The 9278-nt window shown below is 50.1% G+C and overlaps 1 protein-coding gene across 1 annotated transcript in view; it reads right to left on the bottom strand.

Annotated features, from left to right (window-relative positions):
- Nucleotides 1–8697, bottom strand: part of BRINP1 (BMP/retinoic acid inducible neural specific 1) — a 197265-nt gene extending 188568 nt beyond the window's left edge. Inside the window, 1 exon segment of the mRNA NM_001015669.1 lies at nt 8374–8697. The gene's annotated coding sequence lies outside the window, so the exon portion shown is untranslated.
- Nucleotides 8698–9278: the final 581 nt, after the last annotated feature.

Raw genomic sequence — 9278 nt, forward strand, 5'->3', positions numbered from 1 at the left:
AATCTGGCCAAGGTCACAGGGATAGCCAGTGGCAGAGGTGGCACAAAATCCGGCGACCAAGCTTCCAGCCACTGCACTTTCCAGCAGGACAGAAATAGTACAAATCCTCGACGCGACTGGCTCCGTGCGCGGCCTCGACTGAGCGGCATCGCTGCACCGAGCGCCGAATGGGCGGTGATACCGCTCATGCAGGAGCTTGCTGAGAACATGCGGCAGGACGTCTACATCGAGCGCCCGTCCCCGCACAAGGAACTGGTGACGTGCGTGGCACACACACTCTTCCACTTCAACACTGGCTTTCTCACTGTGACATTTCAGCCATCTCTGAACACTGTGGGTGAAGACCCTTCCAGATCTCCTCCAGTTCCATCCTAGGCTCTGCCTAAATGCATAATTCCCACCGTTAGAAATGAGAGGAGAGGGCAGGTAAAATTCCGGCTGATCTAGAAATATTTTCGGGGATCATTTGTAAGGCTTCACTGGACTCTGAATGATGCTGTCCTGCTGATATGCATTCAGAATAAAATTCCTGATGACCCCTCTCAGCCACACCACCCTCCCCACCTAGCCTCATCTAGCCCTGGCAATGGCATATGATGAGGCCCACTGCCATCTCAAAGAGTCATGCTTCCAAAATTTGTCCCAACAGAAAAACCATATTACCAGCCCCTGCTGGGTAACATACATTTCCATCTTTCTCTGAATTCCCAATACACCGAAGTGCTGATTTTCTTTTTTTTTTTTTAATGATTCCTCTGTTTTGTGTAGATGTTTTTATATTGTCAGCTAAGGCCTTGTGTGGGTCCTTCCCCTACCATGCGCCTGTAAATTCAGAACCCATGAAATTCTGTGAGAAGTTCAGCTTATCAACCACTGTGTAACCCAACACACTTAAGGTAGAGTCTCTGTCACAGTGCTCAGACGCTCTTCCAGACTGATCTTGAGGTTTCCGGAATCTCTAGGGATCCCATGGCCCACGAGAAATTCACATGTGTAAGAACTGACCACTCAGAAGCGGGAGCTCTCTAAAGAGCAATCGTATCCTAAATGTCTGCCCTCCCTCCATCTGAATCAGCTTGTAGTCTGTAACTCGGCGGCTCCACAATACCCCCTGGATCCATTATTTCTCAGAGAGGTTCCCACTGGCTCATTCGCAGGACCTCTGAAAGGCTAGATAAATTATATCTCAGAAACCCCTGCGGGCCAGTATTGGGTTAACCCTTACAAACGGTTCTAGCTGTTCAGATGGGCCATTTACTGGGAGCCCCGCTGCTCCGACCTTTGCAGTTTGCACAAAAACGACTGCATCTTGCTTTTGTTAATTGCCTTATGCATCTACCTCCTCACCCTTGGGGGGCATACAGTCTCTTCGCTGTTCCCAAGATGGCCTGACATTGTTGTATATAGTCTGCACCCCGTGAGAAAATCTCCACAAACTGAGAAGAAGATTTGTTCAGAACGATGCCTTCCATGTCCGCCACAGGCCTTCCTTCCTACAGGTGCCTGCCTATGGGCAGCAGACAGGCCAGGCGGTTTCCCACCCTTGACTTTCCCACAGCCTGTCTTTTCCAGTGTGTTCTCCTTCAGGCCACCTGCAATCTCCAAAATATAGTTCCTTTGAGAAATAAAGATCCCCTTCACCCTCACATGCAAAAAGAAATTAATTTCACTTTTCCCTCAGCCTCATTATCTTCTTAATTGTCTTCTCTGCCCCCTCAGTAGCAAGGACTGTCTATGGATTTCTAGGCGGCCTTTCTAGGCTACCATGTTCCAAGAGGACAGCCGGTTTCATGCTACCACTTAATCACTCCGATATTAAGCGTTACAAGAAAGGCAGAGCTATCCCACTCAGCAACCTTATGTTGAGTCACAATCTGTGCCCTGAGTCATGACTTCTTTTTGATTTGCTTTTGAGAAGACATCTGTACCTTATGATGAAGCGTGACTATCATGTGTGGGTCTCTCTCTCTGCTTTTGCAAGAATTTCGTCATGCACCATTTCCATAAAGCTGAGCAAATCCCTTCTGTAAAGCAGGCCACTGTATGGTCCTTCTCAGTTTGCAGAAGGCAAGGTCAGAGAAGGGCAGATGCATTCTTAAGGTAATCCAGATACATGGTGGTAGGAGCTAGGACTAGAATCAGGTACCCTGAGTCCCTGTGGTCTTAGTATATGAGACTTGGAGTTAATGAAGACATAAAACGAAAAGATATCGTCTCTGATCTCTGACACCTTATAGTCACAGCCTCCTTCCTCCCACCATCACCACCTCTGTGTCTTCCTTGAATCTTCCCTTTCTGCAAAGTCTCCCAGAACTTCTGAAATGACAATAATCAGTCCCCCATGAAAGACAATCACTTATGGATTTGCAGATCTTGTCTAATCCTGGCAGATTTCATCACCATACCCCCTAAGCCATTTTGTTCAAGGCCTTTCCCAGACAAGAGATGCAATAAATATTTGCTGATCCTAACTGACTATAGCTTTCATCCTTTTTCATCAGACTTCATTTCAATTACCTTCTCCCCAGGTATCCATCCCCCTCCTCCTTTTCTAGCCATTTTTCCCTCTTCAGGTCCTCCCCTCCTCCCTTTAGATTTTGGAATTTCTAGAGTTCACAGCACTCAGAGCAGGACTAGGAATTAAGATTAGAAGCATTCACTGAAATGACTGATTAAAAATGGACACGATGGAAACCCAGAGAGAATACATAACGACGAGCTCTGTCAATCTCCAAACTCTCCTCAGCGCAGTCCTCAGACTACTTACTTCCTAGGCAGGGAGATTTCAAAGGGGAGATGTCTACATTTCTTGCCGCTCACCCTGTATGAGGCCTTTGTGATCTGGCCTCTCCCTACCTTATTCTCATCTTATGATGCTCTCTTTCTCAGGCAAAAGCTTCAGTCCCACCATCCCGTAGATTTCCTGAGGCTGACCCCGCCTAGTGACACCATCACTGTTCTCTGCCTTCGATAGAATTTCCCCTCATAATCACGTGCTTGGGTGGGTCCTTTCCATTTAAATCTCAGTTCTAATATCACCCTCTCCGGAGGTTCTTTTCCTGATGACCCTAAAGTTCTGTGACCTACATTTCTTTCTAGCCTATTAGCCCCAGTTTTTACTTGCATGATATTTACTATTATATGAAATTATATTCTGCTTGCCTATGTATTTACTCATCTGTTAGCAATCTCTCCCCACTAGATCATCAGCTCCACGAGAAGAGGACCATGTTGATGCTACATTTCTCATGTCTAGATCTGCGCTATTCAATACAGTAGCCACTATCCACATACAACTGTTCAGATTTTAAAAACGAATAAAACTCAAGTAAGGTTAAAAACCCATTTATCAGTTACACTACCCATGTTTCAAGTGCTCAGCAGTCCCTTGTGGTTACGGGCCACCATATTGGACAGCATGGAAAGCCTATCCAGCATCACAGAAAGTTCTGTGGCAGCACGGGTCTACAGCAAGTCTTGAAAGATAGTAGGCAGCCGATAAATACTAGCCAAATCAGTACGTGAATGAACCTTCCTTTTAATCCTCACTCAATTTCCCCTCTCCTTTTTGTGGCTTACACTGTAAGTAAGATAAACTAGACAATGCCTAGGACAACATCCAGCTTGGTGAGAGGCCTAAATGGATAGTACAGGAGACAGGACTGTGAAAACAAGCCCATCCAGTCTGAAAGGGAATACTTGCAGTTATAAGACTGGAAGAGAATTACACTTGTATTGCACGGTTTTAGAGACCCGTGAACAGAAGACAGATCTAGTGTCAAGGTGAGGAAACAATTCAACAAAGCTCTCCCTGGACAACATAGGCTGGTTGGTGTGACAAAGAAGTCACTATTGCCAAAAGTACTAGAAATGAGGCTGAGTGGCCACGTGTTATGGTTATTACAAAACGGATTCTTAATTCTTGAATGATGAGAACGATTTGGTTACAGTGAAATCTTAAAACACTGAGATTCCTTGATGAATACATCATGAAACATCAATTTCAAAGAGTTAATGATATGCCCCCCAACTCTTCCTGGCATCTAGTGAACAACCCAACCCTGTTGGCTGTCCACGATGGCCACCATTAACTCAGCGGTACACTGGGAAAGGCCGAGATGCCGAAGCAAGGCGGTCTTAGACTCAACGTCTAGTTCTGTCGGATGCGTGGAGGGCCCGCTCCATCCTTTCACGTCCCTCTTCTGTAAAAAAGGGGCTGTATCTGTCTCATTGGGTGAGAAGGAAGATTAAATAAGGACAAAACTAAAGACCCTGGAACACAGCAGGGAGATTTTCATTTCTAAGAAGGACAGAAGTTCACCGGCCTGTGTATCATTACTGGTGTCCCGACATCGTTGGCAAAGGGGGTGTGGTGTTGAAGCCATCATTGCATTGCTTTGAGTGAATATGAAACAATGATCGGAAAGAGAAAGAGAGAGAGAAAGTACAGCTGCTGATGAGTCTGGGCTTCAGATGTAACAGCAAACGTTTCTAGAACAACTTCCCTGTGTCAGTTCCTGGGGACAAAAGGTGCTCCTGAGATCTTTGACCATACTGAAGAGGGCAAGCAAGATGCAGGCCCAAAGAGCTAGGAGACAGGGCGAGGAGAGACGCAAGCTAAAACAGAGTGTCAGACAAAATTATACGCAAGGACAGGGTAGAAAGAGATTAACTGCAAAATAAGCTGTGGGGAAGACTTCCTGGGAAAGTCATTTGAGCTGCATGTTGAAATACAGGTAGGATTTTTTAAAACGTGAGGCTGACATTGTGAGATGGAGGAAAGACAGAGGTATTCCTTGCAGAAGGGGTTTGAATGGAGAACAATGAGGGGAATTATTTGGAGAATGACATTTGAAGACCTGTCCTCTTCCCATGACTCCCGTCTTGTCTATAGTATGAGTATCTGGAGTTTAGTGGACAATTTGTTCATCTTTAGATTATAGCAGGGGGGAGGTGAAGAGGGAAGAAGAGCAGATGTGTCTAACCCTGGGGGCCTGTTCAGGCGATAGGTACTGGTGATCTCATCCGGGGAACTGGGAGGGGGATAAGCGAGAGGATGCAAATCGGAAACTGCCTCTTCCCACAACCGAAGGCCCCTTGGGCACAGATCTTTCCAGAGAAATAGAGGACTTTCCAGTAAAAAGCATAAACTCTTGTAAGCATTAAGAGGAGATGTCTTATTTGGAGTGGCCAGGGGAGAGTGTTTCTAGGGTCCCTGCCTGTACAATTTCAAATATATTCGCTGCAGCCTGAGCTGGGCTGTCTAAACTCAACAGGGGCCCAACAGCTGATTTGGATTCTCTGAGCTGTTTCTTCGTGGTTGAAATGGAGTCACAGCTCCCCCTTCTGGGAGCTAAAGTGCCATCCAGCCCCAGAAAAGCCTGTGTGGAAAGGCTCTACTGCAGATGGGCCTGAAACTCCTGTTTTCTCCCTCCATGCTCACCTGCACCCCGAAACCAAGCACCAAGAAGTCCGGGAGCTCACTTTTGCTTGGGCCTGATCCTGACTTCTTAAGAGCACATCTTTCATAGGACTTTACACTTCCCCTTCCCTGGGACTATAAGTCCCAGTCTTTGTGTGGGTGATGCTTTCACATAGGGAATGCAATTTGGTGTGGAGGTTGCAATTCTGTTCTGGGAAATTTAGCAAGTAGAAAGGGTTTCTGAATCTGCACGTGTCCAGGTGACTGCATGTATGTGTGTGTGCTTGTGTATGCTCCTATGACGGCAATACATATGACTGTATAGTGGTAAGTCTCATTAATGTAAAGAAATGAATTTGCCTGAAGTATTTGCATCACTAGATGGGTGGACACTTGGCTTTCTGTAAAGCAAAGCATTTCTTAATAAAGAGCTCAGGTACAGTCCAGATGCTCTGCTGGCTTCTGTCTACTAGGCATGGTCAGTATGGGTCTCTGGCTGTCCGTAATTCTCTGAAGGCACTGGAGAAAGAATGTATGTTTTCTGAATGTGTGTGTGTGTGTGTTTCTGTCTGTCTAATAGGGACTGTGATTAAAGCATTGGACCTCTTCTCTCCAGGTCATGTTTCCAGATGGAGCAGCTCTGAAATGCATCTCTGAAAGGAGAAGTTTGATGAGGGAAGACAAGTGATTACCTTGGATGGGAGCGTGGTGGCAGGGTAGGGGTGGAGAGCGATATGAGAAGAAAGGACATGGATCTGGGTGTCAGGCACCACAGGTTTTAGACCTGGCCATCCCACCAACTCATTGGAGAAGGTTGGGGAGTTCTCACGTCCTCTCTAGCTACAGGCTCCTGCTGTCTGCTCTTTAATATTCTTTCCAGCTTTGACTGTCTACGTATTTTAAAAAAATAAGATGAGAGCAATTCCTAACATGGGGTCTCCTCTTTTGCCTTCCCACACCCCAAGCAAAGTGAACCAGGGACCTCTGCTCTGACCCAAGTTTCCCAAAGCAGATTCCTTGTGGCCGTGTGAAGGCTTCCGCCTGAGACATCAGCCTCTGACCAGAGAGCAGGGTGTCTGCACGTGCCTGCAGGTAGCACCGCCCCCCACCCGCCAGGGCAGGTTCCTGCAAACACGTTAGCTTTTATCTCTCCCCGGAAGAGAAATAAATACATGTAAGTATTTAAGACAAGTATATTTTTATGTTTCCCCCTAGAAGGCCTATTCAGGAGCCCCTTCCTGCTGAGGCAGACAAGAGGCTGTGGCCCAGCACCTCAGCCCTTGTCCTCTGGAGCCTCACTGCCTAAGAGCTGAATGGCTGCCTCTTACCTTGGGAAAGTAACAGCTGCCGGAGTCTGGAAGCCATGCTAACAGCAGTAAAACTCAGCATTTTTTGCTGAGTAGGGCAAGCCTTTAAGAGGCATCCGGGAATCAAATCAATGGCTGGCCCTGGAATCCAAGCCTAACAGGACCTGGCCAGGGAGGCCAAGGGACTTAGCGGGGCCGCCTCCTAGGAGGCAGAGGAAAGAGGAAAGAGGGACTGTCTTTCTTACTGAGATTCTTCCCACCACCCGTGTGCCCTTGGCAGTTTGCGAGGTGCACATCAGCAGCAGTTTTAAGTCAATTACCGCCACATTCCACCATGAGTTCCCCACCCACAACCAGTTCCCAAATTGTAGGTCTCCCTCAGTACTGAAACACAGACACACACAGATGCGCGCACGCGCATGCACACACACACACACACACACACACACTGCCTCTCTGCCTTCTCCCAGTACCCTCCTAAGCCCAGGGGAGCTATGAGGAGGCACAATGTAGGAAAAGATTCTCTTGGGACTGCCCAAGCCTGGAATGAGGAAGGGAATGACGGACCTGTCTTAGGAAAGTGCCCCATCCATCTCCTACCATGTTTCCCAGAGCTGCCCCCAAATGAGATTTCTTCTGCGATTCTCTGTAGCTATGATGGATGAGCAAGTCCCTGAGGGCCCTTTCTCCTCTCCCTTGAGGGGCATCCATGCAAACTTGCCCAGATCCTCCCCAGAGCACCCAAAGCAGGAGGGGTTGTAATGCTGTTATGATTACAAACAGAGAGAGGCAGGGTAGACTCTACCCAGACTTGCCAAGCCCCAGATGAGTCCACAGATGACTTCTCTCCTTTCGTCACCCACTACCCAGTGACTCCAAATTCCCACCAGAATCCTGGAATCTGCCCAGTGTGGGATTTAAAGTGACAGCGTCTCATTGCCTCAGTTTGGCCATTTCTCTTTCATATTAAACGGTGAGTCCAAGTGCAGCAGATCCCCATCCTTTGGAGAAATCTTCCTTCAAGGGTACCAACACTGGGCTGAATAAGGTACCATCCCGGTTCCCAGAATCCTCGCCAAATCCCAAGCCCAGAGCCCCAGAGGGAGTCCACAGCGGGTTTCCCGATGGCTACGTGATCCTAAAACAAGGATCCGATTCCCTGTGCGCCGGAGAGACCTAATTAAAAAGAGACAAGAGCGCACATACAAACACACACGTACAAACATGCACACACATCGTGCCTTAAGTAGGTTATAGGACCTCTCTTCACCCCTCCCCTACACACACACACACACACACACAAACACACATCACAAACACACGCATCGAAAGCAAACGACGCCGCACACGCAAACACACACTAGCACCATATCAAGTTCTCACCATGGTACACACGTCGGGAGCGCGCTGGGAACACACACGCCACTTACTGAGACCCGCATTTAACCCTCTGCGCCCCAGAATACGGAGACACCCCTCCCTCCTGGGGACCTGCGAGGACTCGCAGGCGGCGGGGCGGCCGAGGGCAGCGCGGGAGGGTGCAGGGAGGGGGAGGGGCCGGGCGGGCGGGGGCGCCCCGCATGCGGTCCCGGGCGGTCTCCAAGGGCAGCGGGGCTGCCGGCGCGGCGCCCGGCGCTGCCTTACCTGGAGTCAATGTCCGTCTTTGGCGGAGAGCTGCGGGCGGACGCTTTTTATTCGGCTCGGAGGGAACTTGGGAGAGCCCTGCGTCCAGCTCGCATACCGGGAACGGCGCGGGGACTGCAGGCGTGGGGGTCCCTGGCTCCTAGCAGCCTGGCTCATACTCAGCCGTCAAGACCCCTTCGCTGGTCCCGAGGACAGGCATGAATCCCGGCTCCGGAAGGCGGTCACTACTGCCTCTGCCTCCCGGCTCCCCGGCGGTGGCTCGCTCGCTCTCTCCCTCTCGCCCGTTCGCTCGCCTGCGCTTGCCTCCTCCCTCCCTCCCCGCGCCAGATCAGTTCGCAGCCGTGGGGCCCGGGAGCGAGGCGGCTAGCGAATGGAGAGGGAAGTCCAAGTGCGCCGCGGTCTCCGGGCGGGGAGCAGCGGAGGCCGGGCTACGCGGGGGGAGGGACTTACCGGCGACGGGCGAAAATGAATGGGGGAGCGGCTGCCGGGGGGCGGGCGGGGAGGAGCCAGGAGCCAGGGTTTATTCCGAGGAGTGTTTTGTGCATCTTTAGGCGGAGGAGGAGGAGCGGAGAGAGGACGGAGGAAGGGAGGCCTCCTCCTCGGAGGGAGGGGCGGCCTGGGTGGGCTGAAGCCAGAGCCCCCAGGGAGTCCCGTGGGTCCGGGGCTAGGGTGGCGCGTCTCCGAGTGTGTGCACCCGGAGGGACTGTATGTGGCGTGTATGCGCAGACCCCCGCGTCGTGATGCTCTTCAGCGTGTCTGGAGCTCTGCGCGTCGCGAGTATCCGAGTGTTTCTGGGTATGCGGGTGCTTGTGTGTCGGTGCGTAACTATCCGAGTGTGGTTTTGTCTGGGGAGGTGCCCGTGTGGGTCCGTTTGTATCTAGTGCCTCTCTATGAGTATTTAAGAC

This window comes from Bos taurus, chromosome 8, assembly GCF_002263795.3.
Source record: "Bos taurus isolate L1 Dominette 01449 registration number 42190680 breed Hereford chromosome 8, ARS-UCD2.0, whole genome shotgun sequence".
Lineage (NCBI taxonomy): Eukaryota > Metazoa > Chordata > Mammalia > Artiodactyla > Bovidae > Bos > Bos taurus.